At 45.5% G+C, this 17011-nt stretch overlaps 1 protein-coding gene across 2 annotated transcripts in view; it reads left to right on the plus strand.

Annotated features, from left to right (window-relative positions):
• RUNX1 (RUNX family transcription factor 1) overlaps nucleotides 1-17011 on the plus strand; it is a 259023-nt gene that overhangs the window by 88804 nt on the left and 153208 nt on the right. The window lies entirely within an intron of this gene.

Below are 17011 nucleotides of genomic sequence, written 5' to 3' on the forward strand. Positions count from 1 at the left end.
ACCTTGAACAGCGCATCAGGTGGGTAGAAAATCAAGGGCCATCCCTGGTTGTCAAAATTCCCCTCTTTCAGGTCTTTCCTTCCAACCCTCCTTCTGGTTGACGGGCCTGGCATTTTAGCAAATGGAGTGATGGGTTTTTAGCGGTACAAAGGGCCTCAGAGACCGTCTTACTGCAACCAGCTCACGCATTTGAGGACACTGAGGCCCAGGAAAGTACTGATCCTGAGCCAGTCTGTGGCCAAGCTGGATGAGAGACTGTAGCTCCATTCTAGGCTTGTCTGTCCTCACCTAGCAGCTCCCCCAGTCTTAGGCCAATGCTTCTGCTCTATGGGAATTTGAAAAACTGCTGCTGTCCTGGAAAGCCATGGATGCTCCAGAGTGCTGGGGTTGGAGGAAGGTGTGTCTTCCGTGTGGGTGCTTAGTGAGTGCTTCTTCCTTGCTGCCTAGAAGCCGAGCGTGCCAATATGAATACCCCCACAGCATGGTGCTGCCCTCAGGGGATCACAGCCTAACCTAGACACTAAATGTTCTGTGACCGAGGCCCTTAACCTTGACTGCACATTGGCATTGCCATGGGAGCTTTTCAAAAATATGGAGAGCCAAGTGCTGGTGTTGTCATGGCCTTTATTCCTTTCCTCTGTTTGCGTGGGCTCCCTTAGGAGGACATAAGGTCAGCAATGTGTTTTGACTGGCAAAGCACAAGAACCCGTATTCAAATTCTCCACCGCCAAGCCCTCTGAGGTCGTCAGGAAGTGACAACCGTGAATCAATTACTCATCTTTTGCACAGAAGAAGCACCATGTTCTCTGTCTTCAACACACCTTGCAAAATGGCAGCAGTGAGAATGTGTGTGTCTGTGGATGAGGAAGTAGAAAGTTATTTGGTTCTTAAATCTAGGTTTGGGTTGTTTGGTCAATATCCTTTGGTTTAATTGTTTGAACCCAAGCATAGCCTCAAAACACCAAGTGGAGCAGGAAAGAAACAAGCATACAAACACCAACAATAGCAACAGTGGTTGAGAAATCTCAACTATTAAGAAAGGAAGAGAGGGGAGAAACTAACTCATTATTGCAAATTTCTGTAAGTCATTTCTTTACTGGCAATCTGCTGATATTTCTCTCAAATTCTATCAAAAGGGAAGGGTTAACAGGAACGTTAAAAGTAGAGAAAGACATTTCTTTTGGTCCAACAGAACGTCCTGTTTTGAGTCCTAAGCAAACTCTTAAGTCACTAGAGGGTGTTCATCCCTTTGCCTTTGGCAAAACACGGCCTCTTTCTAAATGTTTTTAAATGTTTAGTGGGAGCAAAAAGTGCAATGAACTTCTCAGACATCAAGAATCTATAAATTAATAAAACACATAAATAGAGCTTCCATTAAACTGGAAAATAACTTCGAGGCTCAGAAGAATGCATTCCTGGAGAAGTACCCTGGTTCAGAAACATAATTTACTGAGAAAAGGGCTCATCCCTGAATCACCCAATATGGCTGTTCCCTGCCTTTTCTCAAGAAAGGTTTATTTGGGAAAGAATATTGTCTGCGCAACATGACGAAATCATTGCTCCCTCTAGAAACTATGACAGCAGGCTGACTGGGGTTACATATCATTATTAGTAAGACATAGGAGACAGCTCGGCTTGCTTTGAAGTCATTGTCCCCTGTCCTGCTAATACAGTCATCAAGGAAATTTCCTGGCTCTGAGTAGCAGGAGAACTCAATTTCGAAGTCTATCACTGAAGTGTTGTTACACAGATTTTTCTTTATGCATCACAATTTATCATTCTTTCAAGTGGTCGGTCAAAACATTTAGGAAGCAAATGAATATCCTATTTCTTCAAACATATTAGGTTTGGTAAAAATCCTGTCGTTAACAAATGGCTTCTCCTGGCTGCTGTGGCTTCTTAGGCCATAAGAGTGTTTTTCCTTTGTAGTTGTCATCAATCCAGAAAAGAGTTAGCTGATGATGTGATTCCTGGACCATAGAGGACCTTCGCAGGGCGTCTCCCCACCTTTCCCTCACCTTCCCTTCATCCCTCACCTGAAGACATTTACGATGCCCCTGTATCCATACGCCCCTCATTATTGCTCCGCCCACCTTCTGCAGTGTGCCCATAGACGTGTCTGTTCATCTGGTTGTGGCCGACAACCAGGGGCTCTTAAAAATTATACACAGTCAGGGCACCTGGGTGGCTCAGTAGGTTAAGTGTCTGACTCTTGATTTCAATTCAGTTCATGATCTCATGGGTCATGGGATAGAACCCTGCATCGGGCTCTTTGCTGACAGTGTAGTCTGCTTGGGATTCTCTCTCCCCCTCTCTGCCCCTCCCCCACTCGTGCGCCCACTCGCTCGCTCTCAGAACAAATAAATAAGTATTTTCTTAAAAAATCATACACCATGGGGCGCCTGGGTGGCGCAGTCGGTTAAGCGTCTGACTTCAGCCAGGTCACGATCTCGCGGTCCGGGAGTTCGAGCCCCGCGTCAGGCTCTGGGCTGATGGCTCGGAGCCTGGAGCCTGTTTCCGATTCTGTGTCTCCCTCTCTCTCTGCCCCTCCCCCGTTCATGCTCTGTCTCTCTCTGTCCCAAAAATAAATAAACGTTGAAAGAAAAAAAAAATCATACACCATCAAGAGACATAAACTCTGGTAGAACTCAGCCACCTTCCAGGGTAGTGACTGAGGCCAAAAGGGCATTCCATTGCTGCTCAAGGCTGGCTAGGTCTTAGGTGTCTTGGACGTTGATCTTAGATTACCTTTACTCACCCACCGGCCCCTTCGAGGCCTAACCTCACTTGCTGGCCCATCTTTACGCCCACTTGGTTGAACCACTTGGTTCAGAGCGATCCCCTCACACTGTTAGTAGGCTGCCCACCTGCATGAGTGTGCCCTCTGCGGTCACTGCCCTTCTGCTCATGACCAATGGGGCCCTGGCTGGGAGTGGCCATCCCCCTGGAAGCGTTGCATAGAAACTTCGAGCCACTCATTGCCCTCGACATATCTCCTCCGCCCTGCCTCCAACCCTGAGTTTATTTTCTCTCTGTCAGGTTTGTGAAGAAATTAACTCCCCCACCCCCACCCGTCGTTCAAACCCAGACCCTTCACCTCCTTAGTTTTTCTAAACACTTGTCCTCCTCAGTCCATTCAGGAAGTCCTCTCTATCTTCTCTCTTCAGGTCTTATTTTGAATGTCTTTATAGCCTTCAGCTCACTCTGTCCCTCTCTAGCTACCTAAGGGATTCATAGCTCAGTTTCTTTATATTTATTGATAAGCATCCACGCAGCATCTACTGTGTGCTGTCAGTGCTTTACAGATATTAATTTATGGAAGCCTCAGAATCCATATCCACATGGTGCTGTCCCCATTTTGAGGTTGAGATAACTAAAGCACAGAAAGGTTAAGTAACTTGTCCAGAGTCACACAGCTAGTAGTTTCTCCTGTGCAAGTCATAATAGTTTGGTTTTTTTTTTGTCCCTTCCCCTGATGGTGCCATACTGGCCCCAGCTCAAAGGACATTGAGTCATCAAAGCCAGAAAGGAACTTAACATCACTGGTCCAGCTACACTTCATCTTATAGGTATTGAAGCAGAGCCTCCGAAAGATGGAAAAGCTTGTCCACAGCCACGCAGCTGGTTGCCAGCAGATGTCAGGCCTGGGGCCCAGTGCTGTCCATTCCCGCAATGCGAATGTCACGTCTGTGACAGCTGCACAAAAGTTTATTATAAAATCCCTTATCAGGGTGCCTGGGTGGGTTCGGTCGGTTGAGTGTCCAAATCTTGATTTTGGCTCAGGTCGTGATACCAGAGTTGTGGTATCAACCCCCACGTCAGGCTCCACGCTAAGCATAGAGCCACTTAAGATTCTCCCTCTCTCTCTCTCTCCACCCCACCCACCTTCTCCCCAAAGCACGCACCCTCTCTCTCTCTCTCTCAAATAAAAAAGGAAGAAAACAACAAAAAGAAAACACCTCATCTAATATTAGGTAAATACATTGTGATTCCTACGAACGCCTCCAATTCTGCACTGTTTTTCAAAAAAGATACATTGGGAGGATTTTTATTTCACCATTAACCTTCACGAAGATGTGTTTGATGAGAAACTCAAGCAGATAACCCGTGGCAGGATGAATTCCCGATGGCACCACGACAGAGGGTTGAACAGGACACAGACACCCTGCCCCAGCATCCCCCAGATGAAGCCATATGCTCACCTGTCCATACTACACGTGCCCTTAGCCAGACACACCGTCAGCCTGATGGCTCCAGATGACCCGGAAAAGGTTAGAGAATTCTGAGAGGACAAAGCTCAAGTTCGTAAATGCGATCAGATGGCCAGAGGAAGCGTGCCGTTGATAAGTGATTATCTGAACCATCCAAGGGTCTATGACCCTATTACTTCCAGATAATAAAGAAAGGATGAAGCCCAGCCCAAAGCCCAAATGGGGTGTCTCTTTCATAGCACCCGTGTGACAGCACCGTGCTGCAGACACACCTCCTCTCAGGAAGGAGGAGGAGAAAAGGCACGCTCAGCCCAGAGTCCCATGGGTGCTTACGAAGACAGATCTCTAGAGGACCTTCCCTCTTACCTGCCTCCAACATTACCACTTTGACTCCAGGAAGCATTGGCCTTCCAAAGACGAGTGAGCTCCTGGCTGGCCCAAGGTGAGGACACTCCTGACATTTCACAGCCACCCTGGCTCCTGGATGCCCGTCACAAACATTTATATTTCCTTCCCATTTGTCACTAATTTTCCAGGGAGTTTTGCGAGGCTTTACAATTAATAATTATTGCACTTAGTGCCCCATGATACTTTTCATCTTCAAAGCAGGCAGCAAATATTAGCCAACACGTGTAACACCCGCATTGGCCAAGTCAGCATTTTTCTTCCTGTTTGGCACCTGGATGCTGTGAGACACTGAGCAGGTGCCCTGAGCCAAAGGTCAGGGCGAGCAGAATGTCACAAAGCTCAGATGCATGATGGCCGGCTTCTTTCTGGTGTCACCTTCCCTGGCATCCTTTCGTAGACACCATTATTTCAAACAAGAACAATATGGGTGCCTGTGATGGGCCACATGCCAAACTCTAGAACCTGCTTCCTGCCACGTGGAAAGCATGCGTTTATTTTTGAGCCCATTCCTCAAAGCAAGCTTAAGAGGAAAACCCAAAGCTAGGGGAAAAGAGCGAGTTTACCTCACAAATGGAAGTAATTTTATAAGCATGGAGGATTGGTGTATACCCTGTAGAAATATACCCTGCATGTGACTGTGTAGACGGGAGACAATAAGGAGGAGGAATGTGGGAAAGTGAGGCCAAGTGCTAGCAACTCAGACCCGCCTTGCTCTGTGTCCAGGGCCTTGGAACCACAGTCAGTGAGAGAGGCAGTGGCGTAAGAACACACAAACTCAGCCCGTTGGGTCTAGCGTGTAATGTACAAGCAATACCCCCTGTCAACAATTCAGTGACAACTAGGACTGGCCAAGAATTTGACATCATGTGGACGAAGGGGCCCTAGTAACTGTGTTTCCCCTTAGTGGCTGTATCTTTATGAAGGTGTAGACATAAAAAGAAGCCTTTGGAAAACCCAAAGGCTTGAGATCACATAATAACAACTTCAACAAAACTGACAACGTCTCTGTCTACTTATGTTATTGTTTTTCGCATGCTCATAATTTTCCCGCACTGGATCTTTCAAATGACAAACTCTTTGGACTTTGTGTCTTCAGGAAAATGCTGCCAGTGGCAACCGGCTTAACTAGAAAATGTCTCTCTCTGCCTGGGTTGTAGCACGATGTAGAGTGATCCTCCCTGAAGTCAAGTCTGGGTGCAGAGTGGCCTATTATAAGTCATTGGAGATCCTTCTCATTTTGGTTCTGTCGTTACTCATCGCAGGCCTTCAAACTGTGTCCAGACCCATACCCCGGACCCCTCCAAAAGGAAAAAACAAAAATACCTCTTTTGTTGAGCCCCATTTTGGAAACACAGGGCTTGTTACAAACGTACTGCTTTGTTTTTACTATGGATTGACTTTATTTTTATACTTGCCTTGCATATGTATGAGGTAAAAAATATGTTGTTTGAACTAAAAGAAATTTGAGCCAAACTCCTCTTGACAGTTAACCTGGTTGGAGTACAGTTGACTTCTTGCCTGTTCCAGAAAAGCAACCAAAGGTTCCCAGTAGTTCCTTAATGCAATTACTTGATTAGACAAAGGCATTTCATTTCCTGACCACTACAGGAATAAGCAATATAGCTGTCAATAATTTTTCAACAGAGCTTCAGGCATGATGGCCGCCATGCAACAATCTTTTTGTATACTCATTAACGAATCTCCATGAATGCTTAAAAATTCACCTTCCTAAAGCCTGGGAGCCTTGAGGGATTTTGCTGCTAGGCAAATGACCTACTCCTTCATCTGTTTTCAGGTTGTTATTTTGTTGCTGAATTTGCACCACATCACAGCAATTTGCCTCATTCCTCCATTTAAGTCAAATCGGGTTATGTTCAGAATGCCTGCTCTTATAGCTTCCTTGGAGGCCAAAGTGATGAGTGTGACAAGGAACAAAGCCTTCTCTCTTTTGATCCTTCATGTATTTTTCCCAGCTTCCCTAGGTAAATTAGAGTCTCATACCATTATATTTTCCAGTATGAAACATAATTGCTCCCATTTACTGAGCACTTACCATGTACCAGATACTATGCCGTGCATTTGTTCATATTCCCCACAACCTCTAAGAATAGTCATTGTCAAAATTCAGTAAGTATAGGAACTACTTGGGAAGCTTGTTTAAAATTCAGGCTTCCAAACCTCCCCTCACCCTGCAAATATTTGGGTTTAGTGGAGTCTAGGTGGGTACCTGATGATTGGCAATTTAACAGTGCTGTAAGGTATTTCTGATACCAGGATCTGGTTTAGCGTCCAACTCTTGGTTTCAGCTCAGGTCATGATCTCATGGTTTGTGAGTCTGAGCCCCACATCGGGCTCCTTGCTGACAGTGCAAAGCTGCTTGAGATTCTCTCTCCCTCCCTCTCTTCCCCTCCCCATCTCATTCTCTCTGTCTCTCTCTCAAAAATAAATAAATAAACTTTAAAAATTAAAAAAAAAGAAGTAGGTACAAGTATTATTCCCATATTGTAGGTAAAAATCTGGGGCCCATGAGGGCAGGAATCTTTCCCAAGTTTACCTGGGAATCAAACTGAGCCTATGTTTATGCCAACTCCAAATCCCGTGTTCCTAACCAAAGGTGCACTGCCTCTCACTTACTTGATGAAGGAGTAACACTGATTTCCCCTGCCAAGCAATAATATCAGAGTCAGAGTACTGAATACAAACTGACAATACAAATAATTCCCAAGTTCCAATATCCTCAAACAACCAAAGCTTATCTCTTTCTCTCCCAATGACACACTTTGAGGGCACGTCATCTGTAAGGACCTCCTCCAGGCTGTGACTCGGGGCCCCAGGCTGCTTCTACCTATAGTCACATCTTGTGGAATACGTGATCTAGTATTACCACAGTGGGAGAGAGAGGGCTGGATGGTCACATGGAACACCGTTGGGTCCCAACCTGAAAGGGTTAGGTTATTTCTACCTACAGCACATTGACCATAAGTCAGCCAGATGCCACAGCTTACCTGTGAGGGAGGCTGCGGAAGGGTAGGATCACATGGACACTTTGTGGACACCCAAGGGAGAGATCTGGAACTTGCCATCGGCTCTTGGAATTCCCCAGGTTTCATTAGCCACTGGGATTGAAACTTCATTTCTCCATTCTTCTGCATCCTGCCCTTTTTCTCTCCCACCCTCCAGCATGACCCCCGGAATGCAATTGTCAGGGAATCTCCCTGCCACACATAGCAAGTATAAAATGCATCTGCCTTAGTCAGCTTGGGCTGCCTTAAAAAAAAAAAATCATAATACTATAGACTGGGTAGGTTGGGATGGGTTCAACAACAGGCATTTACTTCTCACAGTTCTGGAGGCTGGAAGTCTGAGATGAGAGTTCCAGTGTGGTCAGGTTCTAGTGAGAACTTTCTTCCTGGCTTGAAGACAGGGACCTTCTTGCTGTGTGCTCACGTGGGGGAGAGATAGAACCAGTTTTCTAGTCTCTTTTTATAAGGGTGCTAATCCCATCACGGGAACCCCACCCTCGTGAGCCCATCCACACCTAATTACTTCCCAAATGGCCCATCTCCTTACATTTCACATGGGGGGTTAGGGCTTCCACACGTGAATTTCAGGGAAACACAAATATGCAGTCCGTAACGGCATCCCATAACCATATAAGCGGGATTTCTCCTCCCCTTTCCTCCTCCCACCTCAAAGACACCTTTTTAATGCAGACCAAAAACTGTGAATCCTATGAAAACCATCTCTCCTCAAATACAGCCAAATGCGTAAAGGTGAACTACCCTTTCTACAGCTCAAAATATTGCCCAAGTGATATGTTTGAAGAAAAGAACTTGAGTGAGCCAATAGACCGCATCTCAAAGGACACAAACTTTGCTAAACCACTTTCCTATGTGGTTTAGATTTCGGTCCATCACAACGGATGGTCAACGCTTTGCTGAACTGCAATCAGATCATTTCTGAAACACCAATGCCATTACTTCAACTTGGCTTCTCAGTCTCCAGGCTTTTGCTCACTGAATTTTCTCTTCTATTTCTTATCTCCCTTCATCCAAGGGGTAAGAAGTCTATCCAGACACCCTCCTCCTAGCACAATTATTTTCTTCTTTGCGGGGCGTGCTTCCCCACTGGGTTTTTGTTGCTACTGGATCAGATCATGTTCAGACCATACTCTACTGAATTTTGCATTTGCCTTTTCTAGGAGCCAATAAATGTAGTTTATTCAGCTCTCCTTTAGCCCACCAGCTACACACTGTACTCAGAGACCAGAAGCAAGTAGTGGCTTAAACAAGATAAAAATTCATTTCTTTCACATGGTAATTCCAGATATAAGTAGTCCAAGACTGCCCCCGGCCGCCCCACCTTGTCACCAGGGGTCTGGGCTCCCTGTGTGTTTCTTCCCTATCATCCTCCAATTTGACTTTCATCCTCAAAGATGTCTCATGATGCAGGATGGCTACCAGAGCTCCGGACAGTATGCCCACTTTCCAACCAGAGGGAAGGGTAAGGACAAAAGAGCCCTTCAAAGAGTTTTCCTGAAGGCCCAACCAGAACGTGAGAATGTACTCACATGACTGCCTAATTTAAAAAAAAAAAAGGAAATGTCATCTTTTACCTAAACACATTGCTGTCCTCAACAAAATTGGGACTCTGTTTCTAGGGAAGAAGGGAGCATGGACATCAGGTACCGCACAGAACTTGTACAAAATAGGCAATCATCAAAGCCTGTTGCACAGAGTTCAATTCAATTGGACTGCATAATACCGCTCCAAAGCCCACATTTTTTTAAACTGCCAAAAAATAGAGACTCCTCAACTGAGATACGATCGCTTTAATCCTGCCTCGAGTCAGTGCTTTGTGCCTTTCTGACTTTAAAAAAATGAAAATTGCAATAGCCTTATGCTCTAGTTGGAAGGGCAGCTGGGTTATAGCAGGAGAGACCTGGGATTGAGGACCAGTGTGAGCGGTTCTGGCCTGTGTGACTCGATCGAATTACGTAACTTCATTGAGCCTTTCATCTGAAAACTGGAGACAAAAAGATCATCGTGTGGGGGTCTAATTAATGAGGAACAAATGAGGTGACAGAAAGTGTGTAAAGTACCTTCTGGCAGCAACACCTGGGGATGTTCAGGAAACAGAACATCTGATTAGAAATGAGGGGGCTCCGGGGTGGCTCAGTCGGTTGAGCGTCCGGCTTCGGCTCAGGTCACGATCTCGCGGTCCGTAAGTTCAAGCCCCGCGTCGGGCCCTGTGCTGACAGCCCGGAGCCTGGAGCCAGCTTCCGATTCTGTGTCTCCCTCTCTCTCTGTCCCTCCCCCACTCACTCTCTGTCCTTCTCTTTCTGTCTCTTTATCTCTCAAAAATAAACATTAGGGGAAAAAAAGAAATGAGAACGTGGCCCCTGGGACAAATCAAACTTCCCAAACGTCAGTTTCTTTTCCTATAAAATGAGGGCGTTATTTTTTAACCCTCCAGAATGGTGAGGACTAGGTGATTAAAGGGAGATAATTATGAATAAGAGCACTTAGTAGTCGTAAAGCAATTACAAACTTACAATCCATTCATTCCTTCAGATCCCATACGTTGAGTAGGGTCCATGCCCAACATTATGACTTAAGGACAAGAGGTGCCAAACCGGTGCAAAGGTATAGTCTCAGGCAGCCAGCGTGGTGACAGGCCAATTCCACACTTTTTTTTTTTATAAGAATTCTTTTGTTCACTAGAAAGACACGAAAGAAATTCCACGCAGCTTCTGGTGTTTGAGTGTCGGGGTCCCTGTTCTTGCTCTCATTCTCCTTGTTGACTTGTAGAATTGACTATGGCTTGTCTTCAAAGCCTCTGAGCCGCCTCTGTGAACGAATTTGGTGACGAGTCCCCACCTGGGAGGCGGTACCTAGCATTTGGCCACACTGTAAAACGTAAATAACTTGTCACTTGATTTCCAGACGCTGTTGACAAATTGCTGATGTCCTCTCTAAGGAACATCATATTAGAGAATGAAGCACCATGTAGCACTGTAATCATTTACTAAATGTCAATAAAGGATTTATAAACAGAACTTTTAATTACATTCTCTAAGATTCTACAGGATGTTCATGCTTCCCCTCCACCATGCTGGAAGTTAGCACAAAGGCAGAGACACCTGCAGGGATTAGGGTGGGAAATCCTGGGAGGAGGGGAGTGTCTTAGGATCCTGCCTACCACAGGTAGTCTGTAAAATGCAACTAAACCATCGAATAATTATTACCTAAGCTCATACTTGCGAGTGCTTGACTTTTTTTTTTTTTTTTGCTTTTAGGTTATTCTCATTAGTTATACTTTAGATATGCAGAACAAAATTGCATTTTAGTGTTTCCTTAGTGCAGTTTCCTTCCCATCACGCCTCTGTATCTGTTATTTATAACACAGGTTTTTTTTTCTTTTCAAATTTTTATGACAATTCCAGTTAGTTAACATCCCGTGCAATATTGGTTTCAGGAGCAGAACCCAGTGATTCGTCACTTACATACAACACCCAGGGCTCATCCCAACAGGTGCCTGACTTAGTACCCATCCCCCATCTAGCTTACCCCCCCACCTCCCTCCGTCAACCAAATAAGACACCTCCCTCCGTCAACCAAATAAGACGTAAGTTTTGAATCCTAAACAAACATAAAATGTGAGTTGTAACTATTACCCAACATGTGTGACGATGTAGCTATTAGACCCCGAATGATCACTTAGCTTTGTGTCGGATTTCCCCTTCATAAACCGAGACCCTTAGACAGATAACAATGTTTGTTCAGCTCTGGACAGTTTATAAGGAACTACAATAATCTTTTAATTTTATGTCAACGTGCTAAAAAATCTCTAAGGTCCCTCAGTGTTATAAAATTCTGGGATCCTCTGATGTCAGTTAAGAAGATCCTATATGTCTGCGAGTGGGACGCCTACTCCAGTGTCATTCACTGATATCCAGTTAGTTCAGAGGGACAGCCATCTTGGCTAACCTGGAGGAACTATATGCTCCCTGAAGTAGATTCTCATCCATTAATCATCTTGGTGCCCCCAGGGCCTAGCTCAATACTTGCCAGAAGGGATATGACCAATAAGCATTAGCTATTGGTTGGCTAAACAAAGCTGGCTGATGGCACTGAGGTGCCCCCTCCCCATTTCATGTAGCACCGTGACAGGCTAAAAATCTCAAGACTGGTCTTATGGGCCTTTCCTCATTAGCGTGGTCATCTCTGGGCTTGGGGCTGCCCTCATGGCTTTGCGCTGAATCAACAAGCATATGGGGGTGTCTCAGTCGGTTAAGCGTACAACTCTTGATCTAGGTTCGGGTCTTGATCTCAGAGTAGTGAGTTCAAGCTCTGTGTTGGGCTCTGCATTGGGTGGGCTTGGAGGGCACTTAAATAAATAAATAAATAAATGAAAGCAGAAGACATTGCTCTAAAAAAAAAAAAAAGATTTTTCAGATTGATGAGTACTAGTAGGTTCATTTCTTATTATTACTGGCCAGTTCCCATGTGGATCCAATCTTAGCAGTTTCACTAAAAATTGTTTATATGTTTACCTGTTGATAGATTCTGTTTCCAGTTTTTGCCTGTTAGGAATAAGTCTATTAACATTCATATTAACATTCATTAATCTATTAGCATTCATATTTATTCATATATATGTGTGTGTATATATATATATATATATATATATATATATATAAATGAACATGCCTCCAGGAGGCCAACCTGGGGAGCAAAATTTTCTTTTCCTCCTCCCATTGGGGGTTACATTTTCAAAGGGTCCCCTTCACCATTCCCTGACAAAACGTTCAATCCAGCCTCATTGGGGTAAAGGTCAGATCTCTGTTTATAATACAGAAAATCATGTTTAAAAAAAAAAAAACAACTCACAATATGCCTTATAGAAATGCACTTGATAGTCCGGCAGCTGGAAAGCATGTATCCAAGAAGACAGAGGTCACTGGTCTTAAATCCTGCCATTAGTAAAACCTTCCAGTGAACCTCAAACAAAGGTGGGCTACTGGGAATATTCAAACTAATCACTGTACTGATGTTGGTCGTTTGACCAAAAAAAAAAAAAAAAAAAAGATTTTGGCATGTCGTTTGGTTCATTTGTTCCTTTTATCTAAAATATCCCAAATATCTCTTTACTCCTGTCTTCCAAATCTCCAGACAAACCCAATGTGGTTGCCTAGGGCGTGGGGCAGGAAGTGATATATGAATAAAGGAGCATCAGCAGGCAAGAAGTTCTGTGTGTTTGCTTGTTTATATACCATCGGGTCAGGTTGGAAGTCACCTGCTCCGCATGTTCCGGCCACCTGGATAGCCCCATCCTCGTGGTCGGTCATTCCCCAGTCAGAGAAGCGCTCCTCGGTGAGTCCTCGATGCCACCTCGGTACTCTTCATGTCCCCCGCACCCAAAATGAAAATCTGCGCACCGTGGCCCCTTCGCTTTGAGTCTGGGCCTCGGGTAATTTAAGCAGGGCCCTTGGAACCTCCTCGGAGAAATGTTCCCCTGAGAGCCTATCGCCATCTAGAGCAGAGACTTTTCATACTATTTTGGAGGAGGACACACTAAGAGCTCTCATGAAGGAAATGAAAGTCTGTCTGGGTGGAGAGGGAGCCCAGGTGCACTTGGCCTCTGGCTGGCCTCACGAGGTCGGACGAGGCCCAAATCAGCCCTGTCTGAGGCCGTGATTGAAGAGGTATTATTGCCACGGCTTTTCTTGTGGTGTCTTTTTCCATTTATATGAAGAAGTGAATTTTTACAAGAGATAGCCATTCTAAATGTCAGCTGACATACCAACCTTCGTTTCGAAAGTGAAACAGAAGGGGATGTCTTCAGTTAATGCCTGGGTGGGAGGTAGAGCTGACCGGGCTCCTGACCAGCCTCTGAGAAGAAGAAGCAACAGATGAAAACCCTCATGAGGAGGAAACCTGACTGGATGCTGGCGTCGAGGCCTTTGATGTTAGGAAAGGAGGTGAAATGTCCACAGAGCCCCAGGTTCCGAGGTCTGCAGTGCTCTCTGTCACATGCACTCCTGGGTGACAAATACCTTCTACACGTGAGCAAGGTACCACAGTCTCCACAAGAATTTTTATGAAGACCTCGGAGGAAACACTTCTGAGAAAGCTTTGAGCGTGACTGTGTTCAGGGGCGGCACAACTGCGAAGTCCCTCCAGCGCATGGACAGGCCTCTGATGGGAATGGAGGGAGAAAAATCAGAGATCTCTGTGGAGAAGAAGAAATAGTTACCACAATACATAGGGCTTCCGTGGAAAACGTTCACACTGCCGGGGAACTAGCTGTGGGTTCCTGTCTTCGTGAACACATTAGGGGGGAAAAAATGACGAAAATAAGACATCGACTTGCTTATAATGCCAAGTCTTTCCACCTTCTAGAAATAACTGCAGTTTCAGCATATTCCCTTGGATTTATATAAATAATACAGTTTGAGATTATTTAGTCATTCATGTGAGAGCGTGCGTGGGGGGGGGGGGTCTTTATTCTGAAAGCTGCCCTATCCAGAGGCCCTATAAAAACTCATTAATCTGGGGCGCCTGGGTGGCGCAGTCGGTAAAGCGTCCGACTTCAGCCAGGTCACGATCTCGCAGTCCGTGAGTTCGAGCCCCACGTCAGGCTCTGGGCTGATGGCTCGGAGCCTGGAGCCTGTTTCCGATTCTGTGTCTCCCTCTCTCTCTGCCCCTCCCCCGTTCATGCTCTGTCTCTCTCTATCCCAAAAATAAATTAAAAACGTTGAAAAAAAATTAAAAAAAAAAAACTCATTAATCTGAGCAGTAGGTTGAGAAACAGGCACGTTCGTATAGGACACATATCAACACATCAGACAGTGACGGTGGCCCCAAAACTCTGAAACTTTATCCTTCGGTATTTCTTCAACCAACATTGATTAAATCCCAGCTCTGAGCAAACGACGATGTTAGGTACTATGGTAACGAATCAAATTCACTCTCCCAGTCAAAAATCTCCTAATCTATTTGGTGAGATGACAAGACTAAAATACAGGAAGTAATCAGGCCAATGGAGGCATAGATGTATCACCACGTGTGGTCAGAAGAGGGAGAGAGCAAGAGTTCAGGGAGGACCATAGAGGAGGGGCCGTTGAGAAGTTGACCTCTTCTCTTCTATGTGTGTGATGCCCACATTGTAGTTCCCCATGGGCCTCACCAGTTCCTTCGAGATGACTGGGAGAGTCTGCAGACAGCTGGGATGTCGTAGCCCAAGCCCATTTGTGACCTCCGCCTTGTGTCTGCACAGCACCAAATGACCCTGGCCAGGGAAGTTCTTATACACTCAACTTCAGAGCTGGGCCCTTTGGTAAACAAACCTCTGCTCTCAACAGCCACTTCCTGCAATGATTTGTCAACCACGTGTTGCTGTGTGATGTAAGACCCCCTATAACTTTCGTATCTGTGGTGTATGAATCAAACCAAGCTATGGAGAAAGGCGAAGCCCTATTCTGATTTCCACGGCATCCCCATAAGGGGAAGGCTTTGGGGGGAATATGACAACACAGCTGGCCCTGGAGGGATGACAAGGGCAGAGATGTGTAAAGGAGAGTATTCCAAGCAGCTGGATGAGCACGGACAATGGGGAGAAAGGGGAAAGTCGTGTGTTATTTGGGCCTATCACTGAGTCCATTGGGTCTGAAGGACATGGTTACATATTTGAGGAAGAGCAGAGCAAAGACTAAGAACATGAGTTTAGGGGTCAAAACACAATAGAGCATTTTTGAAGAAAGCAATGTCACCATGGTATCATGTCTTGGGGAAGATTATCCTAGATTTTGCGAGATGTGAAGGCATTGGAAAGCGGGAAGAGATGGGGGTTAGGAAGACCAGCTCACAGAGGGAATTCGTGAGGAGCTGAATGGAGATGGTGGCAGGATAAACCAAGATATGGGACATGTCAGTGGATATAATGAGGACAGAACTGAGAGAATTGGCAACCAACTGAGAGAGAGAATCCACATCTAAGATTACACGGGTGGTTGGGAAAACAGGGTGCCATGTTCAAAACCACAAAGCCCCTGAGGCGCCTGGGTAAGCTCAGTCACTTAAGCGTCCGACTTTGGCTCACATCATGATCTCGCAGTTTGTGGGTTCGAGCCCCACGTCGGGCTCTGTGCTGACAGCTCGGAGCCTGGAGCCTGCTTCGGATTCTGTGTCTCCCTCTCTCTCTGCCCTGCCCCTGCTCAAACTTTCTCTCTCTCTTTCTCTCTCTCTCTCTCAAAAACAAATAGACATTAAAAGAAATTTCTTTTTTAAACCAGAAAGCCTGGAAAGGAAGGTTATCAGGGAGAAGAAGTCAAAGCTCATCAAGAAACGAGCTGTCCAGCTAACAAGTGGGGAGGTTAAGACTGGAGTTTAAGGAGAAGCGAGGTCTGGAGGAAGAGTTTTGAGAGTCACCTTTACAGACACAGCAGTTGAAGCCCAAGAAACACCCAAGCGCTACAAGAAATGGTACAGGCAGCTAAATGAAAGCCTTAAAGAGTGCATCTGTCTGGAGATGAGAGCACAGAAGATGGAAAGAACTGTCAGAATGGTGAAGAAAAGTCTTAGGCTGTTACAGGGTCAAGGAGACACTGAGGGTAGAGAACATTTCAACGAGAGTGTTGCCAGGGCATCGCCGAGAAGTCTAGAAGGGAAGAATTGAATCAGCAACTGTTGACGCCGCTGACATTTGAGAAAGCAATTTCAGGAGAGCAGTGGGAGTAAAAAGCAGGTTTCTGGGCTGGGACGTGAGGAGATGGTAAGAATGTGGAGGTGGAAGGTGGGGGTGCTCTTGTGGGGGATCCGGCAGAGACGTGGAGTAAGGAAAATCCGCTGTCAAGGAGGCAGGTCACGAGGTCTAGGGAAGGTGCATTGCACACCCATTGGGCAAGAACGAGCGTGTTTTTCGTCACACAGAAACGGGCCTGCGTACATCTGTGAGATTGTGGAGTTGGGTTTTGGAAAAGAAAAACCGAAGAATGCTATTTTTGGTGCCTTCTCTGTAATTATATTTTAGTCCGCCTGAAAACATAGACTCCGATGTATTCTCACGAGTGTCCATGACTGATTAGCAGGTGTTGGCCAATGCATGGCTGGCACAGAGCAGACGCCCAACAGATATTTTTTTTGCCAAATTACGTGTCTTGATAGTATCTATATTGGCATTCCTGTTCTCAATGACATGATTTATTTAACTCCACTTGCTATTAATCTTTGGTATCAAAAAGGTCCTTTAGAAAATCATGTTGGAAACAATAGATGACACTCAAATACAATGCCTCATTTGCCAAGCTCCATAAGCCGTGCTTTGATGTTGTAACAGTTCCCGAGTAAGTCTAAAGCCATCTGCCAAACAATTCTTCCGGGAGTGGAGGT

The sequence above is a fragment of the Prionailurus bengalensis genome, chromosome C2 (assembly GCF_016509475.1).
Source record: "Prionailurus bengalensis isolate Pbe53 chromosome C2, Fcat_Pben_1.1_paternal_pri, whole genome shotgun sequence".
NCBI classification, from domain to species: domain Eukaryota; kingdom Metazoa; phylum Chordata; class Mammalia; order Carnivora; family Felidae; genus Prionailurus; species Prionailurus bengalensis.